The sequence below is a fragment of the Canis lupus genome, chromosome 2 (genome assembly GCF_003254725.2).
Source record: "Canis lupus dingo isolate Sandy chromosome 2, ASM325472v2, whole genome shotgun sequence".
Lineage (NCBI taxonomy): Eukaryota > Metazoa > Chordata > Mammalia > Carnivora > Canidae > Canis > Canis lupus.
The window spans coordinates 29,305,712-29,321,251 of NC_064244.1; positions in this window are offsets into that span (position 1 = coordinate 29,305,712).

The window sequence follows — 15,540 nt, forward strand, 5'->3', positions numbered from 1 at the left end:
CCTGCCCACCTTGCTAGTCATTGTGTCTGAGGTGACCTATCCTGAAATGAGAGTAGCAGGTCAGAAACTCCCAAGTCCTCCATGAGTCAAGCATGTAGCACTAAAAAGAGCCCAACCAGACAATGGCTGCTTTTCAAAGGGGTGTTCCTGACAACTCTGTCAAAACTCCACATCCAATACCCTGGGCACCTTCGAGTGAAGACTGTCACACTTTGCCAGAAGATCCTACTGACAAAATCCATTAGTCACAGAGATCTGTAGTTCAAGGGGTCACTGGAGTTGGGGGCCCCAGTGGCAGAGCTTGACCCACACTTTCCAACACAACTTCTTGGTTTGGGCTCCTTTCAAAGGATTTGTGGGGCAGCCAATACAAAGGGCCACGTGGAGTGCCCATGTGAGGTGCATACTGTCTGCAGAGCCCAGGGACCTCCGTGAGGTACTAGGTTCCTTTCCAGTGGTGATTGCAGGTGGAGGAGAGAGGCCAAGATGTGGTGGTGTTTAGCAGGGATGTTGAGAGCTGCGAACCCACCCACACATTCCCAAGAAACATTTGGTGACCAAGCCCCTGAATTTTATGTTGGCTTCTACCTATTGGTAGAAGTGTGACAATCCACAATCAGGGGCCCTGTGGCTTCTGCTTCCTGACTGGTAGTGAAAGCTTTGGACAAGAGTGGGCAGAGGCCCATGCACTAAATCCTGCCCTGCCCTCCAGGCCAATGCGAATGACTGGGCACTTGTCTCCCTTCTATGTCTTTCCCTTTGGTTCTTCCTGAAGGAGAAATCCCCTTGGCACTTATGAGACTGGAAAGTACTTGCATTTGATACTTCAAGTTGTTTACATTCAGATGTGGATGAGACATCAGCAGGGCACCAAATGCCCCAAGGGCCCCACACTCTCTCTACTGAGAACTCTGTTCAACCCCATCAGTTAAGTTTGGGTTAAGACTTGGATGACAGTGTCCAGCGAGACACAGAGGTCTGAGGCTCTTGGATGGATGGGCATGGTCTTCAGTCCACCTGGGGGTCAGAGGGATTTCTCCTGCACTGCTAATCATCTGAGAGTGCTCTCAGCATACAGCCCAACACAGGGCTCGAACTCACATCCCTAAGATCAAGACCTGAGCTGAGATCAAGAGTCAGACACATAACCGACTGAGCCACCCAAGCGCCCATCTGTAAGGACTTTTTAAAGGAGTCCTGTTTGGATCATCACCTTCTTCTTATACAGGTTGCTGGTAGTAGCTTATTACTCCAACATGGCAGAGTCCTGGCCTGTGCCCTGCATGGTCTGCCACCATTGCCACCAACCTGTCCTAGGGTTTCCCACACTGAAGAGTGTGCAAGCAATGCGGCCCTTCCCAATGCAGCAGGAGAGCTTAGAACCGCAGTGCCCTCCTTGGATCTGGGTTCTGAGCATTTTCTGGCCTGTGCTCCTCTGCCTCTCTTGTCTAAATTGCTTTTCTATTTTCCACTCCTCTTTCTGGAAACTGTTATTTGCTCGCTTCTCCTCTGTTCTAAATACACCACGCCATCCTTTTCCTTCTTGTATCTTCATTGATGACTCCTACTTTCCATTATTGGGAAGATGCATTATTCTAATGGACTTTGTAAAGTCAGTGACATTATGGAATTAATGCCCTTGGAGACTCATGCATGTTCAGCTTCTAGCACCTCCTAGTTCCTGAAACCAGTGTCCTTACAAACAATTAGGGAGAACATGAGACAGTAGGCACCCGACATAGGCTGGTGGCCACATAGCGCCAGGAAACATTCTCAACAAATGTAACCCTTGACTACTTGCTACAGTCAAATATATACTGAACATGTGAAATTGTGTTGTGTTAAACTTCGTTTTACCCTGGACAGATTCTTGCTACCTTATTCATTTATTTTTATTTCCAGAAAAATTAAAATACAGCATTTATTAGTTTCACGTGTACAACATAGTGATTCAACAATTCCATATATTCTCACTATTTTAAATAAAACAACCACCTGCCTCCTCCTCCAGAATGGTGGTGACCTGTGAGAGGCAGCAGGTAGCAAGCCCTCAGGTTTTCCACTGTCTTCCCCTATTCCTCATGCCCAACTTAGGAAGGGACAGAAATCGTTTGAAGATCACGCAAAGCTCTAGTTAAGTCACTCTAATGTAAATACCGGTTTCAGTTTCTTTGGGACAAGACTAAGAATTTGGGATATGCATACCTAAAAACTTTTGTAAACTTGTTCCTGACTTGCCCATGTCATGTGCTTTTCCTCCACATCATAATTGTAGTATCTTTGTTTCATATATGGCGTTAGGAAGTTTACTTTGAGATATATAGTATATATATATATTTATTATTTTTTATTAAATATTATTATATATAATATATTTTTATTATTTATTTTTATATTATTTTTATTATTTATATTATTTTATTTTATATATTTTTAAGTATACATATATTTTTTATTATTGTGGTGAAATATGAACAATATAAAATGTGACATTTGAGCTCTTTGGAGGCATACAGTTCAATGGTATGAGGAGCACTCACTCGTTGTGCAACCATCATGACCATTTCCAGAACTCATGTCCTCCGCTCAAACCCAAACTCTGTCCCCATTAAACACACTAACACCCCGTTTCCACAGCGCCTGGTAACTATTGTTCTACCCTTGGACTCTACGGATCTGACTATTCTCAAAATCAATGAAATCCCAAATCAATCCCAAATCAATGAAATCAGATAGCATTTGTTTTTTTGTGTGTGTACCTGTCTTATTTCACTCCGCTTAAGATCTCCAAGGTTTACCCATGTTGTAGCTTGTGTCAGAATGTCCTTCCTCCTTAAGTCACACCTCCCTGAAATACAATTTTAAATATAAGCTATATAAACAATGGCCATTTCCCTATCAAGTTGACTCTCTTCTTTCATCCGGACGAGAGTGTATTACCCGCATTCTTTCAAGTGAGGTCTTCCCTGGGCCATGAACGAACTCTTGAGAAAGTGAGTAAGAATGGGAATAAAAATCTCTAAAATCCGAATCCGACCACAGCTGGGGATGTCAGCAGGCTCTGCTGACCGGCACTAAAGTTTGACCTTTGCCTTCATAAAACCAGAAGTCGACTCCTGCGCCACGGAAATGTTTATTCATGGATCAACAGGGTGAGGGAGACCTTGGTCCTAGAGGAAGGTCTTGTCGCAGACACTCTGACTTTCGTGCCCGCCGACGTTCCTGCGGGTTTCGGAGGATGGTGATGGCTGTAAATCTGCAACTCCGAGCGTTTCAGACTCTGCACATCCTGCTTTATTGCCATTGTTCCCTTGACCTCTTTATCAAATTTCTTTCCACCCGCTTGCCAATAATATCACCTTGTTCTGATGGAGGCTGGGCTTCAGCCAGCTTAAGCCTCACTAACAAACGAGGTGAAATCCATATGAGGAGGGATCTGAGGCATGCTGAATTGAGAGGGCCTGCCTCAGGAGCAGCAAATTAGGTGTGCAACAAGAAATTGAGCTCCGGAGTGTGCATTTCCAGTCATTTCCTTCAGCTGGGAGCCGGCATCCTTCGATGAATCAATCAACATTTACTTATCCGTCCCCTGCAGCAGTTTTGCAAATCGTTTTCAAAAAATCATTGAACCACTAACAGTTTATCCACTCTGCAAAATACACACAGCTTCTTCTCATCTCCACCAGGTTCCTCACCCCTCAGCCACATTCAGCAGTTTTTACTGCTCCTGATTCCAATGAGCACAAAATATATACACCTGCCCAGGGAAATGACTTCTACCACCTAACCGCCTCTTGGATTTAAATGTCTATGGGACCCTCTCCAAAAAGAAAGTGGAAGAGTTGAAGCATAGGGTTCTTCTACCTTAAATGTATTTATTTGGCTTATAGATAACATGCCCTTGGGAACAGGCAGCCCTGCTTCCTCCTTAGGCATGACCTTTGCTACCTCCAGCTCCAATGAAATCACCAGCCAAGATGTTATCCTTACCCTTGGGCCCTCTCTCAGCGACTCAAATGCATGTGGGGGTCCCCAGGGGTGCTTCCTTCTGGTCACCCTGATCTTGCGATGACAGGCAAGGTTGAGGCTCCCTATGTGTGCAGCTGGGCCACGCTGGGGGTCATGACGCTGGTGCTTTTGCAGATTGTACCTTGAGGAAGGTTCATGACATCACTTTCTTTGCCCAGAAAAATGAAAATAATATCTCCTCCCTCACAGGGGAGGGAAATCTTCCCCACTCTACTTTTAGGTTGCTTACACCTTTGTGAGGGATGACATCCCATCTATGGCCTTGTGAATTGGGCCAACGAAATCAGAAGCGAAAGGCGGCAGGTAACTTTGAATCAGTGACCGAAATCCACCTTCGCAGTGACAGACTCACCTGAGCAACTTAGCTACCCATGGTAGTTGGATCCTTCAGGTTCGTTATGGTATTTATAGCAGTTACAGAGAAAAAAAAAATTTTTTTTCATACACATTTAGCTTCTGGAACTCCCTGGTTCCTAGGAGCAAGAATGAGTCATCTCTGATTTTCAGAGTCCTTAGGAAGAGTTAGGGGTCATATGGTAAAAGTGTCATCCAACCTAGGCCATCCATCTAGCCTGGCAACATTTTCAACAAATGAACCCCTTCACTACTGGCTACAGTCGAACCCGTATATTAAACATTTGAAATGGACTTTCTTCCATAAGTTGGTGAATTCTTGCTACTTTAAATAAAAGGAAAAAGGCCCATTTATGGCAGTGACACATGATAGGTACGTCCCCTTTTGCTACAATAAACCCGGGTATGAAGTTCTAACACGCACACCTGTCTTCGGGAGCAGATGTGCTGCAGCCTCACTCTCCACCGTCCACCTGTGAGGTTACGGTCAGAACCAGACCCCCCGGTGTCCCACGACAGGTGACAGTCTACTGCCACAATATTTTTGTGAAAAAGCATCACAGTGGCATCAAACAAAATGCGTCTGTTCCTTTCTCATGGGACTGCAGGTCAGGTGCGACTCAGCTGGCTAAGCTGACTGCTAGAATTTGGACTCGAGGCTCCAGGATGCCGGGCTGATGCACGCGTGTCCTTACCCTCTGAGCACCGCGGACACCTTGGAACATCTTTGCATGGAGGTTTTTGTGAATGCAGGGTGGCTAGCTGGACATGCATCTGAGTTTACAGATGTTCATTTGTTCCATTCTATTGCCACGACAGTCTGTGTGACCAAATCCAGCATCAACAGGGCAGGTACGTGCACTGGGTCTATTCTGGGCTGCGTGCAAGGGGAGATGGTGAAATGGGAGGCATGGCGGTAACGGGAACCCATCACTGCAGTGGGGCCTTCCTGGACATGGACAGTACATCCTTTAGGAAAGGGAGGTAGAGAAACCAGGGTTGTGTTTGTTCAGCTCAGCTGTCTGGTCAAAAACTTGGATCCTAGACGGAATGGTGTCTTGAAAGCCTACCCAGTGAGGCTTTGGGAAATATCAATTAATGTCGATCGCATTAAATATGCAGGGAAACCTAATCCAGTATATTAGGATGTGAACATTTGTGAGCATATCAGTGAGATTGCATTTATTCTTTTAATTATTTTTCAGGACTCAGAATGACTTTGGTAGAAGAGTATATGGAACACTATTTATTTATTTATTTATTTATTTATTTATTTATTTATTTATTTATTTATTTATTTTTGGAAAGGACGGTATACCAAAACATACTTTTGATGTATTTGCATATAATAGAATGTAGGGAGTAGTTTAGCCTCGAAATATAGAAATAATCTTAATACAGAAATAAGGCAATAGATTTTCCAATGCTTAGGAAGTAGTTTAGGGCAGCCCTGGTGGCTCAGCGGTTTAGTGCCTCCTTCAGCCCAGGGTGTGATCCTGGAGACCTGGATCGAGTCCTGCCTTGGGCTCTCTCTGCCTGTCTCTGCCTCTCTCTCTGTGTGTCTCTCATGAATAAATAAATAAAATCTTAAAAAAAAAAGGAAATAGTTAATGCTCTCCATTTCTTTATATTCTGCATATTTCAAATCAGAAATGTCAAGTCCGGTTGAGTTTTGCAATTTCTGCTAAAAATAAAAGTGCTAAACCAATCTGTAGAATTCAGAAATAAATTGTATGGCTATTTTATTCATGCTTAACTATTTCTTAAAAAGTGAGCTATTTCCATTAGTATTCACATCTTCCCCTTGGAAGAAAGGAAATTTTATGTAAGTATTACTCTGACATAGATTTTTTGTTGTTGTCTTAACACACTATAGATCCGTTCTTAGGTACTAGCTAAAAAATGCCTCTTAGTTCAGATACCATTTTTTTTTAGCCAGTAGCTTCTATGGTATAAGCCAGCAGCTCAAAATATGGTTAAGTTGACAATAAGGTATGTTATTTATTGAATACAAGCAACAGTTCAATAACTCAAGTCCTATATTTATTTTCTCAGAGTAACTTGCTGTCAGTAAAAGGCAGATTTATGCAAACACGCTTAACAAACAATGGTGGATTTCAACATCTTTAACTCATTTTTGAAGAAAGACTTCATGCAACTCAAGGAATATAATTTTAATATGAAATACTTCCCTTAACAACTCAAACACACTCATCTTACACTACGTTTGACATTTTCATGTCCTTTTACATAAATATTAGGAATGGTTAAGTAGTATTTGGAAAGGCTTTAATTTTCTTCTATGCTTTGGCCTCAAGGAAATGAAAATTCAGAGAATCTGTTTTTGGCAGGGTACAGGATGGAAGTGAGGGTGTGTAGGATGTGGAGGGAAGGGACCACTTAATGAGACACAGAGATGCCTTCTCTTGGGGAGAGAAGTGGTCTTAACTTTACTCCTCCCTCAAAAAAAAAAGTTCTAATGTGGAACATATACAATTTCCAAAACAATTAACAGATAATAAAACCTAGGAAATGGATTTTTATTTTTCAAGATCAGAAAATGTCTTGGCTATTCAAATGCATTAGGCAATTCTTTAGGTTCTTTTTTCCCCTTATGTGTCTGGTATTTTAATCTTTAGCTCTTACTGATGCTAGAAGTCTAATTTATTGGTAATTGAATAAACTATTTAGTCTAGAAATGTGAATGATTCAGAACATATTCATGATATGATTATCTTATTGATGATATAATAATTTAATAATGTAATAGTGATGTAATGATGCAATAATTTCTCAAATGTGGCATGTTGAATACTGTTCTAAATGTTTTCATCCATTAATTGAGAGACTGTGCCCAATGCCACACTCCCCTCCCAGGACCATGGTGCTCATTCACATGGCTGTCAGGAGTCCAGATGCTGACTGGTCATAGCTGGGGCCATTTCTAGAATCTGTCTGTGGCCCAGGAAAGCAGCTTCGTGTCTAGTGGAGACATCCCTGTGGAGTTATGGACCTTCCCATGTCCAGAAGTCTCCATACACCAGAATTCTTGTTGTTTGATTCTGATATTTATGTTGCATTTATATTTATGTAGTTTGATAATAAATATTCTAGATCTACATATTTATGTTGCTTAATTCTGTAGCAATGATAGTTGTAATGAAAAGTCAACACAGGAGAAATTTTCAACCGCTGATGTCTTATGGCCACAGAAATTTTTGTTCCTGTTTTTATTAGAGTGAAGTAATATGGTGATCAATAAAGCACTTTCAGGCATAAGAACATTTACACTATATACAATTCCATGGGAAAGATGGAATAAAATTTATATTCAAGAGAAAGAAAATGATGCAAAATCGTCAACCCTTATTTGAGTCTGTTCATGTGTACTTTTCAACGCACTATCCAAAATATGAAACTATTATGATATTTAGACTTCATTAAGTAAATTTAAAAACACGTACCTAAGGTTTGGTTAACTTGTTTTTAAAAACTTCACTATTTGCTGATGTGGAAATTATACTCTTGAGAACGACTTCAACTTACGACAAAACCTTTTTAGTCTCAACATTGAGTGTGGTGATACATAGTTGTTCAAAATTCTTTCAGGTGGTAAGCAGGTAAAAATGTCTACCAAACTGGATGACCCAAACTGTCTTTCCACTATAGAATCAGTAATGATTTCTTATTGATTGATTGATTGATTGATTTTTTTAAAAACTGGAGTTAGTAAAAACAAAAACAAAACAAACAAATAAAGAACTGGAATTAGTCTAATCCAATCTTTTGTGGTGAGCACCCATAGTGGTGGAAGAAGATATTTTTAGCAGTGAAAGAGGGAGGATCCCCAGGAAACCAAAGCTGGAGGTAAGAAGGGATCGAGAAGCTATCAAGAGATGTACAGTTAATTCAGTCAATGGGTCATTCGGGAATGCCCTCTGTGAGAAAGTTCTGCGTCAGCCTTCTGCTCACTTTTGTCAGTCTTGATGAGACCTATTGGAAAAATCTACTGAGATCCATATAATTAATTAAATAATTACCATAGGGCATGCTGGTTGTATTGGTTTCCTAGGGCTGCCACTAATGAAATGCCAGACTTGGAGTCTCAAAAAAAATTTTATTTCCTCATGGGTGTCAGGGCTAGAAGTCTGAAATCAAAGTGTTAGCGTGGAAGGACTCCACGGTCCACTCTCTTCGTGAAGTCTCTGGAGGGGCAGAGTGCCTTGCCTCTTTGAATGGCCGGAGGTTCCTGGTGTTTGTGGCTTGTGGTTACATTGCTGCAGTCACTGCCTCTGTCTTCACATGAACTTGTCAGTGGCTCTGTTTTTTATAAAGACATTGTCATTGAATTTAGGGCCCACCTCAATGTAGTATGGCCTATCACAATCCTTTTAGTAATTACATACACAAAGATCCTATTTCCAAATAAGGTCATATTCTGAGGTTCTGGGCGGACATCAACTGAGAGGGGCCCAGTTAAAACCACTGGGATCATGCATATGCAATGTAGTCAAGTCATCCTCCCAACTCACAACAAATACAAAGGATGGAGAAGTAAAGAACTGTTTGAGAAAAGTGTTTTTTCCCCCTCTCTTAATGATGAGGCAATGTAAGTAAATGGACACCCCCGAATGTCCAAGCTGAGATCCCATCCTCGTTATGCAGGGTTACAAATGTCATTCTCTGCTCACAAACCACTGTGCTCCACTGGCCTCTGCTCTGCCCCCTGTCCTGTTCCATGTCCTCATTGTGACAAGCGACAGGCGATGCCCCCACCACAAGCGTTAGACTCACATTTCCTTGGCATTGATCTCACTGAAGGAATAAAAGAAGGAAGGGTTTTTGTGGGATTTCAGCCTTCTTCCCTCACCCTCTGATGATTTGTCTTCCAGCAGATGGAAGCCCCTTGCCCAGTGGATAAATCCGTAAGCACCTGCATAATGCACCCCTTCAGGTACTCAGGTATGACAGGCTGGCATCCAGTGTCCTCGCAACAGACCTGTTCAGAGCAACAAAACAAAACAAAACAAAACAAAAACAAAACAAAAAAACAAACAACAACAACAACAACAAAAAACACCTTTAGCTACAGACCGGATACTGCAGGTTGTTTAGGGAATCATACTGCTCTTCTTAATATCTGACAAGTACATTTGTATTCTCCTAATGTGTTCTCCTTAATTATTGTGTGATTATTATCAGGATAAAACACTCATGATTTTTCATACGACAATTTTATACTTCTTTAAGATGAAATATTTTAATTGCCTCTGACATTTTGGTTGGGATCTTTATAGTATAAATGTGACTGAGAGGAAATCATATTCCCTGAGTATATCTTTAATGATGGAGAGAAATAATAAATTTTTCCCACCAAATGAGGAGTCACTGTAAGCAAGGTGTGATGGAGTGGAATTTTAATCAGGAATAAAGAGAGAGAGGCAGAGAGGAAAGGAAGGCCAGCCGTATTGCATTTTTCTGCAGTAACAACTGGATCTAGGGATCGAAGCGTCTACCCCTCCATTCTGTGGTCCAGTGGGAGGAGCTGCTTGGTTCCTGGAAAGAAGCATCACCGCCGGCTGGGTGAGAGAGGACCGTTGCCCTGCACATCTCAGGAAATGCATCCACGCTGGCAGGGGGCAAGTGACAGACTGACACATGGTCAGGACTGTAGAATTCTGCTGATTAATTATTGTTGGTGGCACCAAATGCTTAAAACATTGTCACTAGAGTATTTTACAGAACTTACCAATCTCCTACTTACAAACTCTAACGTTTCTGTCCATCTCGGCTTTGTGATTTTATAAGACCTAATAGTAAAGCCAAATAGACATTGTGCTATTTTTCCCTCTTCCCTTCCAGCTGGGATCATTGCAGGAGGCTTACTCATATGTCAACATTTGAATCAGCAGCTTTATCTTGTCAGGAGGAGAGTGCAACAAGAGTTACATTTGGAACAATAGGCCAAGCAATGATTCATACTTAATTATTATAATGAAGTTCCTAGACTAAGAGTTAGTCAATCTAAGCATATAGGAAAAAGTAAAAGGCAATTAGGATCTGACACCTATGTGAAAGGACTTCAGTCTCTGAGGGAAAGGTGTCCCCATTCCCATAGGGAAAGAGAGAGGGCCTCCCATTTACCTGCGCTGATGTAGAAATACATGACATGAGCGCTTAGAACAAACCCATGGCCGTAAGAAAGGTAAGATGACCAATGTGAATGCAATAAAATAGCTGATAAGGCAGGGGGAAAATTAATAAGTGAAGAATAATAGAAATTATTCTCTTTACTCCTTAACTGTCCTGATAAAATAGAAAAAAAATTCAATCTTAGATGTTTCAGAAAATTCAGAAAGTAGAGCCTTATGTAACATTGGGTGAGGATTTACTATGCATTTATTAGGACATGCTTGGGTTCATTAAAGAGCTTCTGTTTAGAATGGAGAACACAGGATGGCGAATCCCATGTGATCAGGACTCCCCTAGCTCATGCTGATTTGAATAACCCAGGCAGATGACAAAACATGAACTCTCCTCACTTTTTCCAATAGAAAATTTCAATCTGACTTTGCTTTGAAAAGAAAGCTGGTACCTTTAGCAGGACCTTTAAAATACAGTCAGGAGTTTTATCACAATTACTCAAAATTGCTAAAGTAACAATTCATCTCAATGTAAGATTTTCTATTTTTTTCTAGCAAAAAATGAATTACAGTCATAATATTTCACAATAAATTAGTTATACTAGGAGATATAAGACCCCAGACCATAAGTAGCCCATGGCCATATGGTTGGATACATGACACGTGGAAAATTTTGTTGTTGCTCTTCATTTTCTTTTGAAATGATCACAATTAGTGATAAATTACCAATGTGCTAAATAATGAACCAGAATGACATTTTTTAAAAGTGAAATCCTATCTGTCCAAGTTTTCAAAACAGCATATTGTTCAAGTGAAAGCAAGCATCCTGGCAATACTTACTGTAATGTAGTTTTTCACCATTACCGCAAATCTTGACCGAAGTTGATTTCAATGAAAACATCCTTGCAAAGTGTCTTAAAGTCATAACATGAAAGGAAAGATGCCTGTCTTATAGGATGGCCTTTAAGGGATCTGAGGAAACATCACGGCCCCTTCAAAGAAGTTAGTTGTTGCTCAGTGCTACAGAGCTGCTGGTCACCTTGCAAAATTTATAGACTCACATGTACAAGAGTATGGTCATTAGTGTTCAGTTGGAGTTGATAAGACATTTCTCTACCCAAAAAGGAGGTTGAGTTACATGTGGCAGCCTTGCATTTATTTTGTAGTGCCATGGCCAGTTACTACATGTCATGACATGAGGGTGTGTGACCATCTTGGGCTCTAAAACACATTATGAACTGTTCTTGAGAACTTCTGCAGTGCTCTCCTGTAGCAGCCTTCATATGAGTTGAGATTTGTCATAGAACCTACAATTATGGTAACATACAAAACACCACAATTTTTCTTCTTTATTTCTTTTTTTTACTGCCAAAGTGGTAATATCAACATCCAATCTATGTTCATTGGCAAAATAAAAATATAAAATCACCATTGGTGTTATGGAGAGTGTATCTGTCCTCCCCTCAACTTCTCTGAGGAAGGCCTTGATCTTTCTTCTCTGCCCATCTATGCACTCTCCACAGCCAAGTCCACAATCACTCTAGTCTGAGAAGATCTCAATTTCTAGCTCTGTTCCATGGCACCCAATTAACACCTCATTACACAATAGCTAATGCACCAATTATTTTAGCATTGGATAATGAATGATTTTGTTCCTCAATTTTTTTCTTGGATGAGCTGCTTGTGTCCCCAGTCATGTTATAAAGATTGAGTCCAGATCCAGAACCAAATTACCTGAGATTCAGTCCTAGGTCCTTCACTTACAGGTGTGCATTTAAGAAAATGACTTAAACTTGTTTGTGCCTTAGTTTTCTTCATGCGAAATAGGAATGATGATATACAGTACAGGTTTATAGATTGTTGTGAGGAGTAAATGGTAAATATATGCAAGGATGTAGGGCAGTTTCTGATATGTGTTACATGATGTTACCCATCATCATATTACTGTTTAATTATTATTGCCATTTTCTTTGATGTCAGAGACATATATACTGCATCTTTTGAATCATGCCTTGCACAGGATTGATCATACAATGGCTGCCCCATAAATTTTGATGATTGGATATTAAGACTAGAAGCAGAAAGAATATCCATAGACCAGTGTGTAATGTCTGCATGTGCATGAGTTTGGGCATGACTAACAATCAAACTGCTGACCTGAGATGGTCTACACAGCCAGAAAGCATGCTTGTGGGATGTTAATGAAAGAGTTGGAGAGGCAGAGACTCATAACACATCAATCAAAAACTGCTGCGGCTTTTAATGCAAAGCTCATCTGCAGTTCATGACGAACCAAAGTAGAAGCAGACATAGGACTAAGCTCGAGGTAGCTGCAGGGATGGCACTGAGGCAACAACCATGGGGAAAAGGTCCAATTTTTCGTTCCATTAGTCATGTAGGGAAATTCTTTGAAAATTGAAGGGCAGATATAATAATAGGGAAGAGTAAAATAAATGAGATGCATTCATGGGGGTGGAATATAATAAAAGCATTTAAAACATGATTGTAGGAAATACTGACTGTATGGAAAGTAGTTCATGAGGTACTGTCAGGAGAAAAAAGATAAGTTTGATCAAAGTTTTGTGAGGCAGGAGGATGAGGAAGGGGAGGAAGAAGATAAAAAGCAGATGGAAGAAGCTGAGGAAGCAATAGAGGTGAAGAATAAAATCAAAAGGAGGAAGAAGGAGGAGGAGGAAGAGAAGGAAGAGAAAGAATGGAGAGGAAGAACTTGTTTTCTTGTAGGCTCAGGTTTATTTATTTTTAAAAGATTTTATTTATTTATTCATGAGAGACACAGAGAGAGGCAGAGAGTCACAGGCAGAGGGAGAAGCAGTCTCCTCGCGGGGAATCCGATGTGGGACTCGATCCCGGGACCCCAGGATCACGACCTGAGCCAAAGGCAGATGCTCAACCACTGAGCCTCCCAGGCCTCCGTAGGCTGAGGTTTAAAGAATACTATTTTTGATTGAGGAGTTTAGTCCAAACTTTGTACAGAGCTCAGTCTGTGAAAGGGCTCATTACTACTGATGGGGAAGGGGTAAGAATGTGGAGCAGCATCAGTGTCTCTTACATAGGACAATTGCCCTTTACCGAAGAACAGAGTGAAAGACTGTGATGTTACACATAGTTTAGAAATATCATAAACATATTTCTTTGTTCTAAAAAATCAGGCAGAAAACAGTGTGGAGGTTTCTCAAAGAGTTAAAAATAGATCTGCCCTACGACCCAGCAATTGCACTGCTGGGGATTTACCCTAAAGATACAGATGCAGTGAAATGGCAGGACACCTGCACCCCAATGTTCACAGCAGCAATGTCCACAATAGCCTGACTGTGGAAGGAGCCTCGGTGTCCATGGACAGATGAATAGATAAAGATGTGGTCTATATACACAGTGGACAGCCCTCAGAGAGGACAAATACGCACCATTTGCTTCAACGCGGATGGAACTGGAGGGTATTATGCTGAGTGAAGTAAGTCAATCGGAGAAGGACAATCATCATATGGTCTCACTCATACGTGGAATATAAGAAATAGTGAAAAGGATTATAAGGGAAAGGGGAGGAACTGAGTGGGAAAAATTTGAGAGGGAGACAAACCATGAGAGACTCTTGACTCTGGGAAACAAACTATGGTTTGTTTAAGGTGGGTGAGGGCTTGGGGTAACTAGGTGATGGGCACTGAGGAGGGCACTTGATGGAATAAGCACTGGGGATTATACTATATGTTGACAAATCAAACTTCAATAAAAACAAATAAAAAAAAGCCAGGTAAAAATGATAACTTGGAAATGAATTTAGGAGGTAGGCTGTCTTAGACAATTGGGGCAGAGGGAAGAACAAAAAAGGCAAATAAAAACCTGCATGTGTGTACATATTTTTATTTTGACTTAAAGTCCTACTAAAAATAAATCACTGTGTATACTGTATATGGATCCAAAAAGCTGTCTTAGTTCATCAAAAACTGCAAAATAAGCCACCCATGCAATTCTTTATTTGTTCATGGGGAAATTTCATAAAGAACACAGAATATCTTTGGAATAAGTTGTATATATTTATAACGTTTTGAAAGCATAATTGTTTATTCAAATAAGCATCATTATTTATTCAAATGAGACACATGAGACCCTCTTCAAATAAAGAGGGTCAAATCTGTATTATGACTTAGTTACACACAGGCCAGGAGGGCTGTCATAAGATATTACCAGGAGGCAATTTAGGTTTTAAAGGAGTGAGAATATACTGACTTTTTTGGAAACTTGAACTCAGAGCAAAACTTAAGCAATAAAAACTCCAGGAAACACATGGGAAATATCAATGTTGACTATTTTGATTGAATTTTTATGGCTCCCCATACCTGTATATCAGAATGACAGGCATATTGATAAATATACGATTAATCATTCTTATATTTAGGTACTATGGAATAATACTTTTATTATATATAAGGATATGCACTGATGCATATACTTTTATTCATTAATGTAATAATAACCTTTCCACACAGATATTATTCTCTTCAATTCACAGATTCATGATTCTGTAACAAAATAAGTGTCCTCATGAGCTGAATCGAAAGCCTAAGCACTGTGGTTATTTTCAATTTCTAACAGAAATCGGATTTCATGATGCAATCCCAAATCTCTATGATATGTGTGGCTCATGCCCAGCAAATTCCTGTCACAGGTTAAATAAGAACTGGTTAAAGTGGAACTTTCATGCAAAGAAAATCAGCAAACATACAAATAGCTGCATACATGCCCTCTGTCATTTTCTGAGATGTCTCAACCTCGTGCTATCAGCTGGAATTCATTCTGACTGCAGCACCGCCAAATGCACGTTTTTACTATTTGCTTGGCAGGGAGATATTCTGTGGATAATTAAATTGATTGAATCTAATATTGTAGGATGAGAATAGCAGTGAATAGCATTTTCTGAATGGAAGGGTCACAGATAAGTCAGAAAAAAGTGGAGGAGAAAAAAGCAAACATTAAAGGATGTTACATTTGGGGAATA